This window comes from Glandiceps talaboti, chromosome 17 (genome assembly GCF_964340395.1).
Source record: "Glandiceps talaboti chromosome 17, keGlaTala1.1, whole genome shotgun sequence".
NCBI lineage: Eukaryota > Metazoa > Hemichordata > Enteropneusta > Spengelidae > Glandiceps > Glandiceps talaboti.
In genome coordinates, this window is record NC_135565.1 from 15,273,538 (window position 1) to 15,297,831 (window position 24,294).

At 34.8% G+C, this 24,294-nt stretch overlaps 2 protein-coding genes across 5 annotated transcripts in view; one reads left to right on the plus strand and one right to left on the minus strand.

Moving 5' to 3' along the window:
- The window catches only part of LOC144447997 (prelamin-A/C-like), a 36,282-nt gene extending 29,893 nt beyond the window's left edge, over positions 1–6,389 (minus strand). For both annotated transcript variants that reach the window (XM_078138139.1, XM_078138138.1), the window contains exon 1: positions 6,215–6,389. The gene's annotated coding sequence lies outside the window, so the exon portion shown is untranslated. The remainder of the gene's footprint in view (positions 1–6,214) is intronic.
- A 4,179-nt stretch (positions 6,390–10,568) lies between these two features.
- Positions 10,569–24,294, plus strand: part of LOC144448282 (ras association domain-containing protein 8-like) — a 31,499-nt gene continuing 17,773 nt past the window's right edge. For 2 of the 3 annotated variants that reach the window (XM_078138468.1, XM_078138469.1), the window contains exon 1: positions 10,569–11,115. The gene's annotated coding sequence lies outside the window, so the exon portion shown is untranslated. Of the gene's footprint in view, positions 11,120–24,294 lie in introns of all 3 variants that reach the window. The other variant, XM_078138470.1, reaches the window with a different exon arrangement.

Here is a 24,294-nt window from a genome sequence, read left to right on the forward strand (position 1 = left end):
TTTTGACAAACCATTTCACAAAAACATTACATGGGTTCATATTCTTATCTGTACAGGAAGAAAATATATCACCATTCTAGTATTTTCAAAATTTCAAATATTCCTTACGTTCTGAATACATTATCATAAAAACATGTAGTATTATTGTGCACGTAATTTGTAAGCAATGTCTTTGCCTATAGTAAGAAAATTAGTATTTCAAGTTGGTCTCAAGGGATCACCCATTTCCAGCTTTCATTTAAATTGGATTACCTGTCGTGTGTTAGTGTTTTCCGCCAAAATCAATCCAACAAAATTTGTATTTATTTTACAATTTTTGAAAGAATTTTACTTGCTTTTAGTCACAAAGTGTAGCAATAATCCTTACGAATAAATTCATATCAAAATTTTGGTTTAAAATTTGGAATTGTGAAGTATTTAATGCAGAATTCTTCCTGTTGCCATGGTAGCCATTCTTGTCACTCATTTATGCCGACTATTGCAGTACCTGTAAGTAGTTGAAGCAATATGTCTGTAGGGAAATATCTGTAATGGTTTTATTGAGTTTTGCTTACAAAAGACTACCAGCACTACACGGAAATTGTATTGTCTGCAACAATTACAGTCAATATTATATCAGTTGCAGAAAAAATTGCCATCGATTTTACTTTCATTACAGAATTATTTTATTAAATTTATGAAAAGTGTCGTATCTCTGGTTTCTTTGTAGCTTCACAAATGTGATGGAATTCAAACAGGTGGTAATGTATCGACCATAATTGAAGTAATGACACTTATCTAGTGAATTCAGATAGGGAAACGACAGTTACTAGTTGATTTACTTAATGTACACTCATGACAAAAACACAGGTAGGTAATCCAGTGGTGCAAAGACTGGGGAACCTGTTTAGATTTTACTGCCTACCGCAGTACTGCAGTGCATGTATATTTAGTAAAATGATAACATTCTATGTATGATGTTAGTTGTAGACTGTAAGATACTTCGTAGTCTGGATGCCAACGTGGTTTCTATAACTAAACTAACTGTTTCTAACTAACTGAGTAGAGGTGTGAATGGTAATGATACGGTATAAGAACTAGACTAGATACATTAATGTGGCATTCTGCCATCAATCATCATTTGTGCTGGCTGAAAGACATTGGCAAGACACATTGTATCTTAAGTAAGATTAAGAAATATGCCCTGACATACCTATATAAGTAATCATTTATTTAGATCCAGGACAATGTACATGTAGATGTGAAAAGTTACTTGGCTAGAGCCTAATGTACAGTTTTACTTCATACATATACAATGTACATATACATAAACATGTAAATCTAAATCCATTGTTAATGGAGATATTCATAATGTGCTATATACATGAAGTGTTAACTACACATTACGGTATGTCATAAACCTTTGTGTCTCATCTCTTTAGACCAGCAAGTATTGTGGAGAAAAACACCACACCCCATAGCAACCGTTGTCAATGATAAACACACATTATAGTGTACTTAGTTCAGAGAGGTGAAGTAAAAGCAATTGTGAGAAGGTCAAGGGTCAGACAGGACAGTCACTCACGGTGCATTATTCTATCCTACAGGTATTGTATGGTTAGACTGGTATCTCACTTTCTTTCTGTCGTTTACAAAAGTTTCTTTTAAACGATGTAGTCTATTGTGTTGTGGTCTTCAGTGGTTACATTTGTATATACTGTATTTGAAATATATCTGATTTATCCAAATTACTAATTTATAAACTTATTGAATCATATCATAATCTAAGAATTGGTGGAAACCTGGATCATCAGAACTTTATAAATGATATAAAAAATGGCAATGTAGAATTTGGGTGTACAAATCTGTTTTCTTAGGGACAATTGCACAATGTCGCACAAGCTCAATAAATAAACATTGTTCATTTAGGACACTTTGAAACTTGTTTAGAAGTTGAAAAATGAAGTTCAGCAATTGCATTAACACCAGACCCCTTAAACAACAAAGTTCGCTTGTTGTATGACATTGTGTGATCATCCCTTAAGAACACCACTTTCAAGGTTTCTAAGTCTTTCTGGGCTTACATTAGTATCTTACCAATTCTACTGTGTTGATAAAGTTTTGCTTCTCACTAAAATTTTATTATACATGTATAAGTTTAAGTAATATCAACCAAACTTTAGAAGAATTTAAAAAATTGGTATTTCAGTAACACTTTGATACATCTGTTTTATTTATTAACTAACTTTTAGCAATTCCAGTCTGAGAAATAATGTCAGAAGTTGGATATCATTGATATTTACCAATTTTCAAAAAAAGACATCTAGTCTGTATCATAAAACATTCCTGATCATTTCATTGCCTAGAGATTTGTCAAATAAAGCCGTGAAATAAAATTTGACTTTATATTAAACCAGTGTTTTTGCTAAGGGCAGTAAGTACATGTGGGTAAAAATCTACCTGGATTCCCATGTCATTTTACCTGGGTTCCAAAATAAAATTACCATAGACTCTATGGGGATCAACACTGACATTTTTACCCCTTTCCCCATTTCTGTTACTGGGATTCCCAATCTATTGGAAAAACACTATAAACACTTAATGATATACTAATATATACTAATCTGCAACATGTACATGTAGAGAATTATGTACATGTATAATTATAATACTATTAATAGAATTATAAGAGAAATAAACAATACTCATTACTGCATCTAATGAAGGTGATTAACAAAACATGTTACATCTATTTGTAGCAAAGTGAAATGTACATGTAACATATAATGAACTGAAATCTACATTGCAGCAAAATGTAATATATTTGTAACACATTATGGTTGAAAACTACATTTTAGCAAAGTGAAATGTACTAGTATACATGTATTACAATGTATGGTATGAAATCTACATTGTATCAAAGTGAAATGTACTAGTATACATGTATTACAATGTATGGTATGAAATCTACATTGTAACAAAGTGAAATGTACTAGTATACATGTATTACAATGTATGGTATGAAATCTACATTGTAACAAAGTGAAATGTACTAGTATACATGTATTACAATGTATGGTATGAAATCTACATTGTAGCAAAGTGAAATGTACTAGTATACATGTACATGTATTACAATGTATGGTGTGAAATCTACATTGTAGCAAAGTGAAATGTACTAGTATACATGTATTACAATGTATGGTATGACAACTACATTGTAGCAAAGTGAAATGTACTAGTATACACGTATTACAATGTATGGCATGACAACTACATTGTAGCAAAGTGAAATGTACTAGTATAAATGTATTACAATGTATGGCATGACAACTACATTGTAGCAAAGTGAAATGTACTAGTATACATGTATTACAATAATGTGTGGTATGAAATCTACATTGTAGCAAAGTGAAATGTACTAGCATAAATGTATTACAATGTATGGCATGAAAACTACGTAATGCATCAAAGTGAAATGTACTAGTATACATGTATTACAATATATGGTATGAAATCTACATTGTAACAAAGTGAAATGTACATGTACTAGTATGTAACATATCATTATGATGGAATGAATTTTGAAATCGTAGCAAAGTGAATTGTACTAACATATATGGTATGAAATCTACATTGTATCAAGGTGAAATGTTGACATTATATGCAGTCTTGAAACCCCATATTAGTTTAACCTTTAACCTTCAGACTGTGGCCTTAAAGTCTGGGTCATCACCATAGCAACTCTATTCACAAAGAGATAATGAGTGTACCTTCATTGTATCAAAGTGTTTCAACAGACCATAAAATTGACTAAAACTATAGACATGGCAATCAACTAAACCCTACAGTAGTCTAGAGGTCATACCATCTCCTTCCTCTGTATAGTATTTGACATGAATTCTGGGTACAAACACATTCTCCCCTCCCTACCACCCTTTCTTTAATATGAATATGAATATGCATATAAATGCAAATGTAAACACATATATATATATATGTATATATATATATATATATATATATATATATATATATATACATGTAAAAGTATAAGTGTCTGGCTGTAGAGAACAGTTGTCAATGCAATATTAGTATCAGAGCATTATAGACTTATTATAACATCCTTATTCTTTTGCATTAAATATATATATATATAGAGAGAGAGAGAGTGAGCGAGAGAGAGAGAGAGACAGACAGACAGACAGAGAGGGGGGGAGAGACAGAGACAGAGAGAGAGAGACTTGGCCAAGGAGGTCCTAAACCATAACTCAAAAGCTAGTCTACAAATTACAATGTTCTATATTGCATTGTTGAGCACTGTTCTCTCTATAGAAATGTCAATATTAATATAGATCTGATGTCATTGTGTATCTACTGTATCCATCCATTCATCTGTCTGTCAGCCTGCTTGTCTATATTTTGTCTGTTTGATTGTCTGTCTGTCTGTCTCTCTGTCTCTGTCAGCTTATCTATTTTTGTCTGTCTGTCTCTGTCTTTGTCTGTTTGTCAGTGTCAGTCTATCTGTCAGGCTGCTTATCTATTTTTTGTCTGTCTGTCTGTCTGTCTGTCTGTCTGTCTGTCTGTCTGTCTGTCTGTCTGTCAGTATATCCAGCTATATGTGTATGTATCTATCCATCCATATACCTATCGGTTTGTCAACAATGTATTTTAATCTATAGTACATGTATTAGTCTATCTAAAGAATCTATAGTACTCACTTTTGATATCCCAATCATTGTATGATTGTGATTACATAACATATTAGAATCCAACACAGTGACTGTGTATATTTGATACACATGTAACTATAATAAATGCATAATGCATCAATGTTTCATTTTCAATGTCAAATGTTGAAATTAGTGAACACCAACGACTATGGTCATCAAAGACACAATACTTCAGTGTCATCGGTGATACAAATTCATTCTTGCACACCAGAGCTGATATTTCTTCTGTGACACTGCGAAATAACGAGCATGTTTTGGACGATGCCATAAAAGAGGCTGTGGTTTACGACAATGTACAAATTAAACTGTCTTGACATTTTGTGAAAACCCATAAATGAAACACATGTTTTCAATATGTATTGATTGTTACTACATGCATGTCAGCATGTATGGGTGAAATTAATGTATAATGGATTCTGTACTATAACACATATACATGGGTGTCCTGACACAAACAGAATAAAATTCAACATTTTGTGTTTAAAATTCAACTCAGCTGACTAAAGCTATTGAAGTTAATAAGCCATCACTAAGACACATAAGCATACTAAATATTTGGACAAGACTGACTTTGTAAGTATCTTTTGTTTACTTTAATTGAGTGTGTATTTCCTTTTGTTTTAATTGTTTACCATCTTTACATCTCAACACCTGGATAAATACATTTCAGATTGCCAGGATATTTACAGTTATTACATTATTTACATATATTTAAATTATCTAAATGTTCTTATTGTTGAAGAAAAGAATTCTACTCCAGACAAAGTGTCTCTTTCAGTATCAATGATTCTTGTCATAAATGATTTTTATTACATTGTACATTGTAACTATATATGTTGTTAAAAGAAATGTACAAGTTATTTTTATGACCGGATTTCTCCTTTGTTGTGTTGTTCATTTCACTTGAACACCTACCAATGTGGCATTCGTCACCATGCCACCATTAAAGAGTTCTTTTAACAGATGCACAATCAACCACAAACTTAACTAACTGTGCATGAAATAAACAACAGTGTGCGCTCCACTAGGACCATATTGGTTCTCCACCAGGCTTATGTAAATGTCTTTACTTTGGTCTGTACCCTAACGAACCGTCATTGTGGGTTACATATATATATTCATATTCAATGCTGTTTTGAGATTTTTTTCATTTATTTAAATTTGTCACTTTGTATGCAAGTTACTCTTGGGTCGTACTTTAGAAACTTGATAAGGAGGGTGACTATGGTATGCAAACACAGACATAACCCAAAGTCCTGGTTGAGCCGATCATAAAATAATCCTGCTAAAACTTGTGTCAACTTTATGGGTTAAGTTTCAAATTAAATGAACATGGAATGAAGTGAATATTACAATGTGACACTCTTTCTTGAATTGCTTATCGAGTGAGCGATACAACACCGCAACAAACTGGTCCACTCGGCTTCCGTGCATGGCTATCGTCTATCACTAGCCACACAACACGTATCATGACAATTCACCTGACTTCGTTGAAAACGTACCTGTATTTCAAGTAGTAGAAGTCTGCAAAGTTCTTGTCCTATTTCAACTGGGACGTTCCTCCTCTGAGGGAGCTGATGAAGCTCTTCCGACACGTAGGTAACTTATTGTACGGGGGTAATCTGCCGTCGATCCCGTCAACTTGGTGTCTCTCGTCAGCGCGTCTTTCTTGTTTAGTGTTACTATGCAGGGACAGTAAGGGGCGGAGCTAAACAGCTTAACTGACACAACCCGGAAGTGTATCTGCCTTCAGGGCAAACGTCCGTACACAAATGGCGTCGGAGAAAAAGTTGAGTCAATCACACACATGTTCAACACTAATATGCTTGTGCTTTCAGAACGTAACAGTACTGTAAATTGGAAGTGAGTACGTACATCGCATCTCTGATGCAGATATCCGGGTACAGAAAGTACTTCAATTCCAATTTACGCAGAATGTCATGCGATCATTGATTGTGTCTATGAATAACCGCACAGACAAGTAAAGACACCTTCTTACTTGTCTGTGGAATAACACAAAACTGTCAGCTATCCAGCAGAGCGCGGGCCGTCCAGAAACCGAAGAGGGCAAACTTTGTACAGGAGTGTGTGTAGGATAAGGTGGACTGAAAGATCGCAGTGAAATGTTCATTGAGTAGTAAGAATTGTATTTTAATTAACGGAGTGTCTCGTGACCTGCGCCCGGCCCTAGTGCCTATCAGCAGACTCGGCCTTTAATTAGTTAATTAATTATTCATTTTTTATGTAATATTTATCTCTATTTATTTATTTATTTATTTATTTATTTATTTATTTATTTATTTATTTATTTATTTGTGTTTGTTTGTTTTTCTTTATTTTATTTACTTATTTAGCTTTGAAGTATAATAAAATACATAAAAATTTGTGTCTATAAAAAGAGCATTTGCCTGTACTAAAAAATGTCTCAGTTTCATTCCTGGTATTAAAAAATGAATGAACGGATATAAAATAATAGACTTGTAAACTGCTTTCGAACTTCGGATTGCCGACGTCCTCTGAGTTTAGTTAGAGAATGCCTACTCTGTATGATCGCTCAAAGTGCCATGTTCTCCTGCAATCACGTGACACAGGTTGACCATTTCGTGTGTGGGGGTGGAGACATGAGGAAGTCAAATATCTTTCCGGTGTTTTTCTGTATCTTGCTTACCCAGACTGACTTCATATCAGCCACCGGGCCAAATATCTCTCCGTCATGAAGTGAGCCATCAACGGTGAGGCCAGACAACGCCGAGACTAACATTAAGTCCATATAAATTTATATGAGAGAGAGAGAGAGAGAGAGAGAGAGAGAGAGAGAGAGAGAGAGAGAGAGAGAGAGAGAGAGAGAGAGAGAGAGAGAGAGAGAGAGAGAGAGAGAGAGAGAGAGAGAGAGAGAGAGAGAATATATAACGGCATGCACACGCGTGTATAGCTGGATGCACACCCACATGGACCACAGAGTGTTTACATCGACCAGTCTCACTCACCCGTACCCCATGTACATGTTCCCTTTGTCTAATATTTTTCATTTATTTAATTATTAAGCCGTGTACACAACAACTTTGTTCTGAAAATATTCAGTACATCACTGAAATACCTGGCAGTGACACTTGCTTAAGTGTCATCTCCAAATAACAATATAATTTGAGACTGTAAACTAAATAAATCTGAATTTTCTCATTTTTACACAGTATTGTACAATAATTATATTTACAAAACTACACACGTCTACTTCCTTTGTTCTCGAGGGGCATTCTATATAATATAGCATCCATTTCATGCAAATTTTACTCCAGGGGAGGGCAATATCTAGATAATGCCCCGGCCGGGGGCAATATCTAGATATTGCCCTGCACTAGAGCAAACACGTGTACTGAAAAAAGTACAAACAAACGAATATATTATGACAGGTGCATGTCATGCGACTTTAATACTGTTGAATTACTAATTACATGATCATTTTTTCGTTATTTTGAAAGAAAAACTTCCATTTTCTGGTATTACAGCTTCAACCTGTACGTAATTGACTTGACTTTCTTGTTCGGTTTCATTTCCCCCACTCGCACTTTCTACCTCGATGTCACGCTTTGTTTGACTGCTGTTTTTGGTGTGCGAGGTCTTAGGTATTTTTTGAAGTCTTTCGTTGAATTATGAAGCCCCTTGCTCACCTCAAACTGCTGCTCCATGCTGGTACGCTGTAAAAGTACAGAGAATATAGCCATTTTAATGAAATATATTAACATTACAGAACTTCAGTTTTCGATTCCGTGAAGGGTATACAAATGTAGTGAATACATTAAATTATAATAGTTTGACATGCAATTTGACATTTAGCAGTAGGTTGTCCGGTACTGTCATTATTCAGTTATTTTAGTAGTTCGTGTGCAGTATCAGTTTTACAGGCTACGTATTACATATACTTGGTTCAATGTTGGTTTGACATTTCTTATTCAATTAAGTATGACTACCAGCGTACCTTGTAGGATCTGACGGCACAGCTTCGGTGTCCTGTTTTTCCGAAAATGAGCTGCTATTTAATGCATTAGAGGGTGTCGGCTCGGTATGAGCGAGCGGGACGGACCTGGATAAACCTGGCAGTTTCTTCAAATGCCGCTCTTGGAACTTTTCGAGAAGTTCGTCGAAATCCTGAAAGAGCCAGTCATCCTCGTTGGCATCTTGTTGCATTGCAGCTTCTTCTTGGAAAGTATTTTGAGTTTTGTATAACTCTATGTCGTTGTCTGACCTCTTTCCTCCTCGAAGACAGTGAAGTGAATGACGTGGCACATGGAAATCTGCAGTGTATTAACATCTGTGCATGTCTTGCACGTGACAACTCTAAACCAATAAAATTAACTGAATACATGTGTGCATATTAAGGTCGTTAATTGTCCGACTCACAAGCGCTACGTCGTTCCCGATTGGTTAATATTTGCACCAGGTGATGTTGACGTGTTGTAAGCCGGATAATGCGACTCGTGTCGTGCAATCGTTGAGATACTGACCGACGTGTCGGTCAGTATCTCAACGATTGCACGACACGAGTCGCATTATCCTATACATAATCTCCCTGTATTCCGAATGAGTGCTACGTTCTCGAGGACGATGATTCCCCTCATGTTGGCCGTATCCCTCCGAGCCGAATTATATATATAGACCCTCATATTCCCAGGGTGTGTGACGTCAATTCAATATGACAATCGATTCAAAATATGTCATAGCACCCTCTGTCGTTTGTACGTAGACAACTCTCATTCAAAATATGGATTCGATTCAGTGAATACGTCACTGTGTACGGGTTTTTATATCATAAAATTTGACGTCACCTGTCCTAATGAATTTACAACACATGTTCTATATTCATCAAAGTATTTACAGGTAAAGTTTTATAATTATTCTGCACACACAAATAGTTTAATAGCTAATGTGAAATTCTCAGCTGAAAATAGTATGTGTTGATGTGTGGACGATTTGACACATCAACATGTATTTCTCCAAAAATACCAAAATTATGTCACAAAACATTCTTGGGTCTACCCAAAAATGTTTTAGTGTATATCAGTACATCTAGCGACACCTGTGTAGTGTCATTTTGATTCACAATTTTTTATAAAATATGAAAATCTGAACAAACTTCTGTGATTGACCATCATCAGAAGCAGTATATATTGTGACAAGCAAATCTGTTTAATCGTTCAAAATCGCCATCATTTCCCCTGCATTTTCATAAATTATGCTTGAGAATGTATATCTATATTATTCTCCAACGTTTTTCTTCGGAAATACTTGTCATTGTGACCTACCGCGGGTAGTGGTTTTGTCACTTCAAGTCACATCTTTTTGGTCACTCATATTTTTTCTGGATTAACTAATCTTGGGGAATAATATGTAAATGATGTGTGAAATACACAAAAATTCAAAAAAATTGACAAAAAATATATAACTACTCAGATCCATGGAAAAATATAACCACTTGTTGTTTGATGATGTACTGCAAAGTGTGCAAAGTCACACTAGACTAGTGCGCCACCAAGCGACCATCCTGACTTTCTTTTTCTTGTGGACCACACCATTAATTTGCGACCTAAACGTGAACATATCACTAGATTATCATGCTGATCAAACGGTAACCGTCATTTTTGTCCGATGCAAACGATTTCTTGATCATGATTTTTGATGAAAAGTAAAAATAACTCATCCTGAATAGATAGAAAGAATTCAATTCCTTCATTATATTGATAATGACCTAAGCAATACGCTTTTGAAGATAACCATCCCTTTTGATGCAATGGTCGTTCCCACATTTATAGTGTTCACATCTGGTGCATTTGTGAAAATATGGCAAGATCGGGAAGGGAATCCCAATGAAATGACTCAATTTCCGGCTGTGTTGGGCGTGTACGGATCTAATTAAGTGTTGGTGAGTGAAACGTATTGTATGTTCCTCGAATTCAACTCAAATTGGAGAAAGCTATTTTCGAAACATCGTCTTCGCAATAATCTGCTGTACAGCTTTGGCCGGTCGTAGCTCACACTCACAGTTGTTGTTTACAAATTTAGAAGTGAAACCAGTGTGGTTCTTTCTACACTACAAGTGATTTTTGTGGTATTTGACTAATTGTTATGGTCATTGGACTCTAATATTACATCCATCACGGAACTCTGTCATTGGTTTAAGAAGTAGGAAGTGATGACCGTCAATTACTCGTGACATGTTGATGGTCTGATGATTTCAGACAAACAGAACCCAGTCTGTCGTGTGTGAATTCAACCCAAAATCAACACCGTGGAACGTAAACCTGATCTCACACACATTACCTCACTCTACAACAACGCACCACGCACTAAACAACACAGCGATATACAGACGAGAGCAGTGTGGAATCGGTGAATGTAACCATTTCATGTAAGTACGTTTAATTTTTCTGTCATAACAATAGATAATGTTGTCATTAGAAATGTTGCAAGTATGTGTGATTGTCTGGTACAGTTTGATCAGTACACAGTGACTCGGTACAATACCGTCGCCGGTCCTTTCACGAGACCATTTCCAAACATAGCTAAGTACAACCGCAGACGGATATGATGACAATAGCTAACATTGTCAACAACACAACGGGTAAATATGTCAACGGAATGGCGGGGATTTGTCTGCTGGGCAAAGGGTGATATGATCGCAAATGGTATTTTTAGAAATCAAATTAATTCACGTAGTCAAACGGACAACGCACTTGTTGAGCTCCACTGAGTCCCAGTATAGTAAAGCCATTGGTGATTGCAGAACCCCACTGGAAACAAGCCTTCGACTTTGTCGGTTATCATAGTAATTCAACATATAAAACAATTTGAAATTTGTTGTTATTTTTGTATTTTTAACAATTTTGTCAATTTACACATTTTAAAGAAAGTAATCTAGAAACTAGTGCTTGCAGACAGTAAGTTGATCGCGATCGGCAGTCGATTCTGACAACGCCCCTTTTACCATTTTCCTTAGGGAAATGTCAGAATTGATTTCCAACTTATCGAGGACTGTCCAATTCTAAAATGTGTACACTTCATTCAAGTGAACCAATTCTTGATGACTTTAACCCAAAACTATTTTTCACCACATGTAATATTGAATAAAGAATTTATTAGTTGGAATTTTAATCCCCTTTTATAGTGTTATTAACAAATAATATAGATTTTATTAAAATAAATAAACTTACATATTATTTCGGCCTAGGTTTTATTTTAAATATGCGAACAAGAAAAACAGCAACAAGGAATTTTTGTTAATGTAAATTTGTCAATTTCAACCAAATTGGAATTATCCTAAGTTTATGTGCAGGAACTGTTATCAAATTAAAAACCTCATATTTAAATATTAAATTCCAGAAAAACTTGGCAGACTTAGTGAGAAATGTTATTTATTGATATTTGCTCTACACTGAACAAGGTCAAATACTACAGTCATCAACCCTTGCTGGGAGACTGTCAAGGCTGGCTGGAATTTTTAATAAATAAACATGTGAACCAGTGGAGGCTGAATGAAGAATTTGTAGTGTACACAATAAAATAATATATTATAACAATGAATTACTGGTAGAATGTGTCCTGCAAACCAATTTCCCGGAAAATGAAAGTTGTCCATGCAAAATCTCTCAAAAACTTTGGCATATGAAAGCAAAAAATTTGCCATATGGATGAGGATTTGGTATTTTAATTTTTAATTTATAAAACATTTTTCTCATGGCTACCTATGTGAAAATTCAATGTGATACAACATATAAGTCCTTGTTTGTATCTCAATAAATGGCAAAAGATTAAATAAATGTGTAAAATGTTTGTTATAGTACGTACATACAATAACAAACTTTTTACACATTTGAAAGCATTTTGTGATGGATGTACATGTATTGAGTTACAAACACAGTCTTGGTCTATGTTGCTTCACATCGATTTTCCAAGTAGGAAACCATGATAAAATTGTTCTATAAATTAAAAATCCCAAATCCCCATCCATATGGCCACTTTAATAGTCCTGTTTCTTTTTACAATGGAGAATTTCACTCTGATCACTTCGTACAAGGAAATACACCACAAATAAATAAATAAATGTAGATATTAAAATTTGGTATATGTATTTATAAGTAATTGATTTAAAACTGATATAGTGTACAACAAAATTTAAGTTGAGATGTGTAAAGTAAAGTTTGATAAAAAGTAGAATTATTGATGGGAAGTGTATTGGAATTGAATGTAATGTTTTGGTCTGTCAAAAATGGATGATGAAGGTCCCTAGTAGACTGATCACAAACATTGCAATCATTTCCAGTTACCATTCAAAAGTAACTACACATGTATTTAATTATTTTATCATCACTTTTGATTCTTGGAACCATGAACAATATATCCTAAAATACAAAAGCAGAATTGAAGGATAAAATAATTCATAAAATTTAATATCAACTACAAAAAAAAAGAAAAGAAAAAGACTGTTTCCTTGCTCTGGCATTGTAGTTTGCAGTGGTTCTGTAATCAGTTCATGAAGTACAATTTTGTATCAATGCACTCTGTACAATAACAGCTGATTAAGTTATTTAATCAAGTATACTTGTGATAAATAATTTAGACTCTGAGTCCGGAAATACTTCAATTCAGTGAAATACAATAACCTTGGAAGGTAAACAGAATTCCCAGACACTGACTGAGGCATGTTCTGATCTTCACAATAAAATTACCACAATTTGTTCTACCCTTAATAATTTAGATGCACTGTTAAAATTCAATGACTTGATAAAGGTATTGTGAGTTTCCATGGAAACAAAAATCTCATCTCGATGCCTGAAATTAAACTGATTAATTATTCAAATAATGTACATGTAGTAAAGTGATCATCACATTATAGAGCTCTATACAACATTTCTTGTTATTAGTGTACCATGTATACACTGTCACATACAATTACAAACAGAATTGTTGCACACAAACATGTTCAAGTTGTATATATTTTTACCTTATTGTAATGTGACATTGTTGTTCAGGCGAACCCATTGTACAATGAAACCAAGAAGAAAAACTAAAGGGGTCACTGCAGATTTTTAAAATGGAAATCAATATTTGAGTTATGTCAATATTGAGTCATTACCCATATTTTCATTGATTTAGTAATTATATTAAATGCAATGACAAGGTTCACAATCTTGTTTTCAAGGGTATAAACTATCCTATGAAGTCAACACAATATTGAATGCCTTAGATCCATATTGGATTCTAAAATGGCTTTGTGTTGATAACTTTGACCTCCACTTCAAAAATTTGTGAGGTGATTGACCTCTTGGTCGTTTCCTTGATTTCCACTTCAAGGATGTGGTTGAGTTTTCTTTAGCAATGTAATGTTCAGTTAAAAGTTAATGTTGTTATTTCAGAGGCACATACTAGGGTAGCCTAATATAATAATTCTGCTGATAATACAGATAAAACAGTATTTCAAACATGAAGATTTTAATGAAATAATCAATACAATGATATCAAATGTTCATAACACACAGACAGACAGACAGACAGACAGACAGACAGACAAATACTCTGACACAGTCAGACAGGCAGACATAGACATAGACAGAATCGACACACCATATCACACCACACCGCACCATATGTGCTGACCTAGCTGTGCAGTTCAATGTTGTGTGATGCATATGCCACCCAAACATTCATACATTACATTTACAATGGGTATTCATGTAAATTGCAATTGACACTATATAGTATGTACATGTTTATTGTTTTAATATCAACTTTTTTGTCATGATGTGTGTTGTGTACATGTGTGCGTACAGGTATATAGGCTTGTGCATATATTTAGTGTGTGTGATTTGTGAAGGGCTGGAAATTAGTAGTCCAGGGCACATGGCTTACTGAACAAGTTCTTATCTAGAGTACATGCATGTACATTTATAAGATGGTAGTCTGTTAGACCAATTTAAATCAATCGAAAATCATCACTGAAACAGTTCACTCAGGAAAATCTGATTACTACTACTAGGTGTAAAAGCTAAAATCGTGCCTGACATGTGAAGGTTGTTTTTGTTTTTAATATTGACTGAAGTTCAAAGGTGTAATTCAATTATGAATTCAAGTATACTTACATCATTAGCACTTGATTGTGATGCATAAATAACTATAGACCTACACACATAGGGTCTATGAAAGAACCTACTAATTCAACCAAACACAGCCTGTGTCAGATTATTTTTAACAAAGAACTTTTAGTATTTCATTTCATCACATGTCAAATAGTTGTTTTCAGTAGTGAAAATAAAAGAGACTGATTGTGTCTATGAGTGAAGTCACAGTGTAAAATTCTAATTGGAATTATCGATATTTGAATCTAAATTCTTGAAAACCCAAATGATTGAGGTGTGAATATAGTTTAGATTTGGGCTGTTTTTTTTTAATGTTTTAAACAAAAAATGTACAATGTTCAATACATATATGTAAGTCATATATATAACCCCCTCCCCTTGCATTGTTCATGTTATACTTTATATTACCAATATCAGATGGAGATTCAAAATTATAGGTTGCAGAGATTGTATGTTTATACAAATGTATATGTATGTGTCGCCAGCCAAGTCCTTATTTGTTTCCACAATTATTGATACAATCTCTAAATCTTGTATGTCATAAACTTATGAGACAAATGTTTTTATTTAAAGTTATACTGTTAGTCAAAATTATAAAACAGCAAATATCCATTCTCGCAAACTAGAGATGTAATTTCTTCCACGACACTGAAAAAATAACGAGACCCCTCAGCGGTATGTTGGATGTTGCTGTAAAAGAGGCTGTGTTTACGTCAATGCAAATATCATGAGTCACCATATACATGTAGTGTTAAAGGATAATGGAACATCACATTTGGTATGCCACAGAAGTTGCTGTGTGTCAGCAGTTACTGAAGTGGCAGAGTGAAGTGGCTTAGAATTAGATAGCTAGTCTAGATGCTATCTGTGGCATCAAATCTCAAGATCTCACTTCATATCTACATCTAGCTCAATGAGGTCAGGAGATGAAATTTCAAATTTCAACCAAAGCCAAAAAGACAGTCATTAACATCATGTGTTTTTTAATCAATCACAGAATTCTGATAAATGATAAGTCAGTGTAACTTACATAATGTCCATCCATTTAGTACATTGTATGGTACATATTCGTATCTGGATGACATCACTCTAACACTCAGTGTTACTAACAGCTTGAGGTTTACGCAGATTGCTAGTCTAGAATTCTAGACTGGTACAGTATTAGTTTTACGTTTTAAAAAACTTCATTACTAATACCAGTCTAGTCATGACGGTTGTTCAAACACAGAAATCTGTGCTCCCCCCCCCCCCCCCCCCAACCGTGTTCATATAAACAAGTTGGCATCGTTGCGTCCCCACGTGATTTTAGTTTAAACAGACTGGAGGTGGAGTCGTGGTTGGACATTTACATATCAGTAAATGCAGTCTGTTGTTGTTGATACTTTGAGTCACAGGTGAGGTGACGATAGCCTGTCAGTTTGTGATGGATTACATGGACATGCACTTCATTCACCACAGGAGATCACCACAATTTAACACCTTTTGTAAATGTCATGACTAGACTAGGTATTTATATGAAGTATTTCAAACGTAACACTGCACCAGTTTAGAATTCTAGACTAGCAGATTACATGAACAACTTTTAATTTGGTTCATGATTTCTTATTGATCTAGATGGGTGAAGAGACATCTTGAGATTTGAAGTCATGGATAGCATCAGGACTATGGCTTAGCAGGCACACTGATATTACCTCAATTGTATTTAATATAACAACAGCTTTCAGCTCTGCCATAATAGATGTCTCAAGGGCTTGCAGTAGGCTTGAATTGCTAAGACCATATGACAAGTCTGAGAGTCACACATGCCCCAGTAGTCATTAAATGGATGGCTTAAGCAAGTAAAATAATGACCACAGTTTGAATCCATTATATAACACTTACAGACAGGTGTACAGCAAGGCTATCTTGGACAATACAGGTGGAAGATCTAGAAATAGCCCACAGCATACTTGAACCATAACCTCTAGGGATGTCAGACTAAAATCACAATAGTATAAATCAAGTATATTGTGTCATTCTCTTTTGTGGGTATATTGACTAATAGCCTTTTAATTGTTTATACTACCACTACCAGCATTTACTATGGCTTCCTCTTTTTAATGTCAATTAAAGTTCTATTCCCTATCTTCTTCTTCTTTTCCTTCTTCTTCCCGTACCTGTAAAAGCTACATTGTACATTATGGTATACATGTAATAACATCAAGCACAATATGATTTGTACAATGCTTAGGCCTATTCTACATGTAAGTTGATATTTTGAAATAGTTGATATTTTGAGAATTACTAATAGAGTCTTATAGTTAATCCTTTGCAATAGTTGTAAATGCTCTAGTTAGAGTCCCAAGTTGATGTTGTAATATAGTATAATATAACACAGGACCAGTGTGCCCTCTAAGCCATTTTGATGAGCCACTGACGCACACAATTTCTAGTGACGCACCAAAATTTGGTGCTCCCCTACCTCTTACTATGTGGTGACCAGTGTGCCCTCTAAGCCAATTTGATGTGCCACTGACACACATGATTTCTAGTGACGCACCAAAGTTTGGTGCTCCCCTATCTCTTACTACATGTATGTGGTGACTCATAAGCAATGACACGCTTTCTCATTTTGACTCACAACTACACAATTTGGGTATCATTAGAGGGTAACAAAATTTGGGTGTCATTAGAGGGCACACTGCATAGGACTCAGCATATTATCTAACCTGCATAGGACTCAGCATATTATTTAACCTGCATAGGACTCAGCATATTATTTAACCTGCATAGGACTCAGCATATTATCTAACCTGAAATCCAGTCATTTGGGATTCTGTCCTCCTTTTCCCCTACACCTGGCATTTTGCTACCAATCTCTCATATATGCAATCAACTATTCTAATAATACCATAAGACAAGTTTAATGTCAAAGAAGATATGCACATAATTTAACATTAATATAACAGTTTTATTTCAGTTTGTCATGTGAGTAAAAAGTTTGTAAACTTTAAATAAGATACATGTAAGTTGTTAGACTGTTGACAGTCACTCGCCCCTTTTTCCTATGTTTTATCTAAACCGGTGCAATACTACCATAATCACATACTAACTTAAGTCGTCGCCGCGCTCCGATCCGGTGCAATACTACTGTAATCGTATACTGATATAGTAGTATTGCACTGGATTGGAGCGTGGCGATGACTTAAGTTAGTATGTGATTATAGTAGTATTGCACTGGATTGACTTAAGTTTAGATAAAACGTTGGAAAAAAGGCGCAAGCGACTGTCGACAGTCGAGTAAGTTGTGTGACTTTAAGTAATCTCTGTCATTGTTCAATTTATACTGATCAAACAAGTAATAAATAGTATTATCTTTTATAAAAGAGTTTTATGCAGCACATCATTCCAGTTCAGTAATTTTATGAGGGGAAGTAAAACATGGTTTAAAACATATAAATAACACCTATAAAACTAGAAATAATTACATGAGTTACACCTGACCTGGTATGACTTAAAATCATAAATAACTCCTACAGGTACATATTTGCAATTTAACCAGACCGGATTTTCCTTCTGTGATACCTCGCCTCTTTGAGAGAGATATGCCTCAAGTCTTGGATGGTGCTGTAAAAGTGACTGTGGATGCACACATAAGACTTTAAAAACAAAAGAAATATCACCTGTAAGTTAAAATGATTACATGGGTCACACCTGGTATGATTTTACAACGTATTCAGTAACACCTGTAAAACTAGAAATAATTACATGAGGTACACCTGGTATGATTTTAAAACCTATTAAGTAACACCTGTAAAACTAGAAATAATTACATGAGGTACACCTGGTATGATTTTAAAACCTATTAAGTAACACCTGTAAAACTAGAAATAACAATTATCTTCTGGTGATATCTCTTTGACAGTGAGATGCCTTATGTCTTGAATGGTGATTTAAAAGTGACTGGTTTATGACAATGTTCATGTAAGACTTTTTTTTAAAAATAGAAAAGAAAGGGCAATGAGTTACACCTTGTAAGATTTAAAATCTATAAATAATACCTGTTTACAACTTACAAGTTAAAATGATTACGTGGGTCACACCTGGAAACCCATAAAATGAAATACCTGTGAAATATTAGAGGTTGCATGGATGCCATTGTGGGAAGTGTTTCTACCTTGCGTGATCAACGAAACATTGTGGTGAAGCCTCACATGTGTCCAACTGATTTAATAGCATTATATAACTATGCTTAATATAACTAATGATATTGCTAATTATACAGGTAACAGTTGTCATTTTTAGCAACCTTTTCCAACTACTCAGAATAAATGAATAAAAAATGTACATGTTATTTAGAACATACAAAAATGATTCATTTGTCTGTGTACCAGTGGCTATAGCCCAAAGACCATGACTATATCTGACTTGGCTATCTGACTTGACATACTGGCCTGTAAAGTATAGTCCAGAGACTTGGCTATCTGACTTGCCCTATTAGCGTGATAGTATATTCTGGTGAATGACATTTTCAAGTTAAATTGCCAATTAATGTCAGTCTGAGTATCCTTGGTGTGTTGAGTAGATCTGGTGCTCTGTGTTGTGTATTGAAACCATGTCTTGCAGCCAATTGACATGCAGTCTTTTGTGTATGGTACTAGTAGCTGGAGGAAGTAAAGCATGGTGTAATTAAATTCAACAATCAATGTGTTATTGTTGTGTGTAAAATGAACACCCCATAGTGATACCAGGACTAATGGACTGCCAAGAAACCCTCCATTCTGTACACTGTACGCTAAATGCAAATTGTAATGACCAGTGCACACCTTTAAAGTCCCGGGATACAATCCCAAGTTCTTGCAATATCTTATCAGTAGACTGAGCCCTAAAGGTTAGGTCCAACCATTGTTTTGCTCTAAGCCAACTTTCTATAACTCTACCTCACAACTTTTTTTTCAAACCTGAATTTCAATCCTCATCGAAACACAGCTTTTAAAGAAAATATTCAACTTTCTGAAAAAAGGACAGGGATAATTGCTGCATAGACTCTCTGGAATTGGCTAGCTCATAGGAGCCAGCCTATGGAAGCCACAACAGGGATAATTGCTGCATTAGACTCTCTGCAATGGCTAGCTACAGGGTGTATTTGACCAGGGCAAGCTAAAACAGAGATAATTACTTTTTAGTAATTGACATTGTTCCTATTTTAGAGAGTATTCTTATGCAGGTCACCTGGGGATTTCTGTAAAGGTTGACAGTTAGAATAATGAGTCTTTTGTTTCCTTAATCTTGTATTGACCTACTTTGTTTACCATTAATGAATGTATTGTTGTTTAAATTAACTGCTGAGTAGTTTACATGCTTTGTTTTTAGGTAAGTAATGCATTGTTTCATTGGCGTTGTTTATGGTCAGTGTATTTTTTCACTTGAGTTGTGCATTACAGGGCTCAGAATTTACATGTACTAGTCCAGGGCACTACAGTACACATCATATCTAGACTACCAAATTTATGAGATGGTAGTTCATAAGACCAATGGAAATCATTAGAAAATTGTAGTTGAAACAGTTCGCTTGGCGAAATCTGACTACCAAACGTAGAAGTTAAGTTAAAAGTTCTGAATGTATTATCATACTCTTGTTACTATGTTAGTCTGTACCCTTGCATACATAAACCATTGGTTTTGCTTTTGCTATATAATTTTACAAATGAGAGAACTGGGCACAAAAATCATGCAATTCAAATATATTACCTTCACACACACACACACACACACACACACACACACACACACACACACACACGCATGCACCATGTACTTTCAATGTCCAACACCCAATTTTTGTGGACAACCCTCAGGATGTAGTAAATGTAAATTTTACCCACCCACCAGTATAGCAAAAGACTCTATTCAATTCATTCATTCATTCATTCATTCAACCATCACTTGTTCTATTTATTTTCACAAAGTTTTCTTTCTTGCTTACTATGGTGTTAAATTGGAACGGATTAAGTATGTATGGTATAGTATAGTCAACGTGAGTCACTTTGAGAGCTAATTACCTTCAAGGCCAGAACACGTAACTGGGTTGTTTGTGGGGCAGACTCAATCAATACATGCAATGATGGAACATGCAACTGGTCTGTTAATGTAGGCAGTGCCAATCAATACAGGGGAGTAGATAGGTTGTGGATAATTGTCTGTAATTGTTTCCTTGCTCTCACATTTATTTAAAAATCGATAGTTTTCTTTGTGATATGTGCTCTTATTTGGTACCAGAGGATTTGTTATGTATACACATTGTCTGGCGCAGTATGTATTCCTGCAGTATTGGGATTTGGTCATCTTAGCTAATATTGTGTATGTGGAACAATTTGAGAAGGCCAAGGTAAGTCTTACCTCAGTGGATAATGCAAATAGATCTATTATCACCAAAGGAGTGATGTTTACCTATAGCTGTGGCAGATTATGTACATACGTACATGTAGTGATCTGGGGATAACATTGGTGGCTAACTCTGGTAGGGGAATGTGGTCAGTGCTACCAACCCCAGGCCCATTTTAGACCCATTTTGGTGAAAAAAATTAACCCCATTTTAGACCATTACAGGTTTTAAAAAGGTCAAATTTTAGACCAAAATACATTTCCCTTTGGGGACAACATTTTGGGGCAATTCATGGCACAGTTATGATTTGGTATTTGACAATGGACCACATTTTAGATCATGAAGCAAAAAAATTGAAAATAATGTAGAGTGAACCCCAGCTCAAAAAACCCACACACCTCATTCTAGACTAAAGGACTAAAAAACACACCCCAAATGGTAGCACATATGTATAGTCAAATAGGGGGAGTTTGTATTTGTTTATGTTTTAAAAAATAGGTGAGGAATATTCAAATTTAGCAAAATAGTTTACTATAGTTGTGTTCTTGTTTATTAAAATTTAAATTCATTTGAAAATGACATACTACAAAACATGTAGACTGCATAATTAGATTTGGATGGTAATAATTGTATATATAGCAAGGTGATCATTATGTTTTCATTAAAATGTACAAAATTATAAAAATTGACAAACTCTGTTGTTGAGCTGCAATTTAAAAGAACAATTGTGTTAATGATAAACACAATGGGATATTGTGATTGATACAATTGTGTTAATGATAAACACAATGGGATATTGTGATTGGTACAACTGTGTTAATTACAAACACTGGGATATTATGATTGGTACAATTGTGTCATGATAAACACAATGGGATATTATGATTGGTACAATTGTGTTAATGATAAACACAATGGGATATTATGATTGGTACAATTGTAATAATGATAAAGACAATGGGATATTATGATTGGTACAATTGTGTTAATGATAAACACAATGGGATATTATGATTGGTACAATTGTGTTAATGATAAACACAATGGGATATTATGATTGGTACAACTACACTGTATATCATTAATTATCATTGATATGACTTACATCCAATTTTCTCCCCAGGATAGATTGCAAGGAGGACAGCTAATTTGCATATTCATTTACATATAAATAACATGGTAATTTGCATATTGGTTTGCATATAGTGATCAGCATGATGTCTTCACTGGAACAAATTCTCTGCTACAATGTATGTTTATTTTAACACATACACACAATCATATACATTAAAGATCAGCTATTTCTGTTCATGTCAAAGTATTATTATGATTTTGTTATTCAAAGATTACTAAAGCTCAAGGATGGTTGAACACTTTTGAAGTACAGTAGAAACGTGCCAAGCATGGCGGCCTGGATAGCAAGGAGGGCATTTGCACCATGTTTTCTCTATAGTGGGGAAATGCCAGTTTTTAACATTTTGACTCACTACAACAAAACTAGGCTATCATTGGAGGACACACTGCAATGAATAATCATGTCTTCTAAGACCCATCATGCGATGGTGTTCCACTGAGACTTGTGTAAGAACAGCAGAGGCGAAAAAGAGTTTCAATTTGGTGTTTCTTGGCAACCGAGCGAATATTATCTAATGTGGAATCATGAAACACTCTCCAGAACCCAAAGTTAATGAAAATACTTTTATTTCCTGGAGTGGCATTACCGTTACAGTCTGTGAGCATTTAGTCGTGGTGGAGAGGGCAGTGTACATGTAGGTAGGGACTAAGGTACTGCTGACTTCACTTTTGACTCAGAGCTTCAGAATGTAAATCACGATTACCATATTCAACAGTGCTGTGGATAATCATAGTCTAATTTCAGGTTTGAATGTATGACCGTTATAGCAAAATGCCAGGTGCGGGGTAAGGGAAAAGTGAGAGTAAATTCTCCACAATACCACTTGATTCCAAGCTAAGTTGACATAAAGCAGTGATCCCATCAATAGGAGTATAGTAATAGTATAGCCATACATAATGAAGGACATAATTGTTCAATCTGCAGTGTGCAAACAAACCATCAGTTGTCCATAAGTCATACATTTAATACATTCATCAAGTAACAATAACTTTGCATGTCTGTGTTAGGGTCCAAAAGTTATCCCAAATAACAAGCCGGCATAACTACACAGCTTAGATCCCATCACAATACCAAGAATCTGAACAATTCAAAAAATGACTAAACACTCCATAGGTGAAACAAACAAATCAGTTGTTAAAAATACTTACAACAATAGTGGGGGTCCATACTTAAGGACTAGCATCTCTGGTTGCTATGGTAACACTAATGTAACAACAAACTTATTGAAAGATCTTTCAGAGTTTTTAATACATTGACATGGTCTATGTATATGACATGGTCTGTGTAGATGACATTGTCTGACCCTTCCAATGTTAGTGTCTGTATATATCTTCCATTTACATTGTAGTCTCGGGTCCCTTCTTGTCTGTCCATGGTATTGGCTGTATGAATTGGTCTGTGTACTGGATTAGTTTGTGGTTTATCATTATCTGACATTGTAAGTAGACAACATAGGCTGCATTCTTGAATGTCTGTGCAAGTCATTATGTATTCATAGAATTAGAGTGGAGAGTCTTTGTTAGGATAAAATGGTGACAAGTGGATAGATGGAACTATAGGATCACATGGGCCATTTCATTGTAAATTCACAATACTTACTTAATGGGAAACTTGTATACTGTAGCATGTGCACCAAAGGAGGGCTTTGATAATTGTTTAAAGTCTGTAGTACTCTATAGCATGGACACTGAGGAAGCCATTTATAACATATCTATAGTCTGAATGTTCTGTGAAGTAAAGTTATGGCCATGCAACAATGGATGAAGCAATAAAAAGGGGGAAACGAACACAAAAGTTGTATGTATTTTCTGCTATACTGTAACTATATTATTTTCCTTTGTTGTTTCTCATTTTAGTACTATAATTTTAAGGAACTAACCAAATGAATGAATAAAAAATAAATTTATTATTATGATATTAAAAATGGTATGAAAAATATATTAGTCATAATTGATC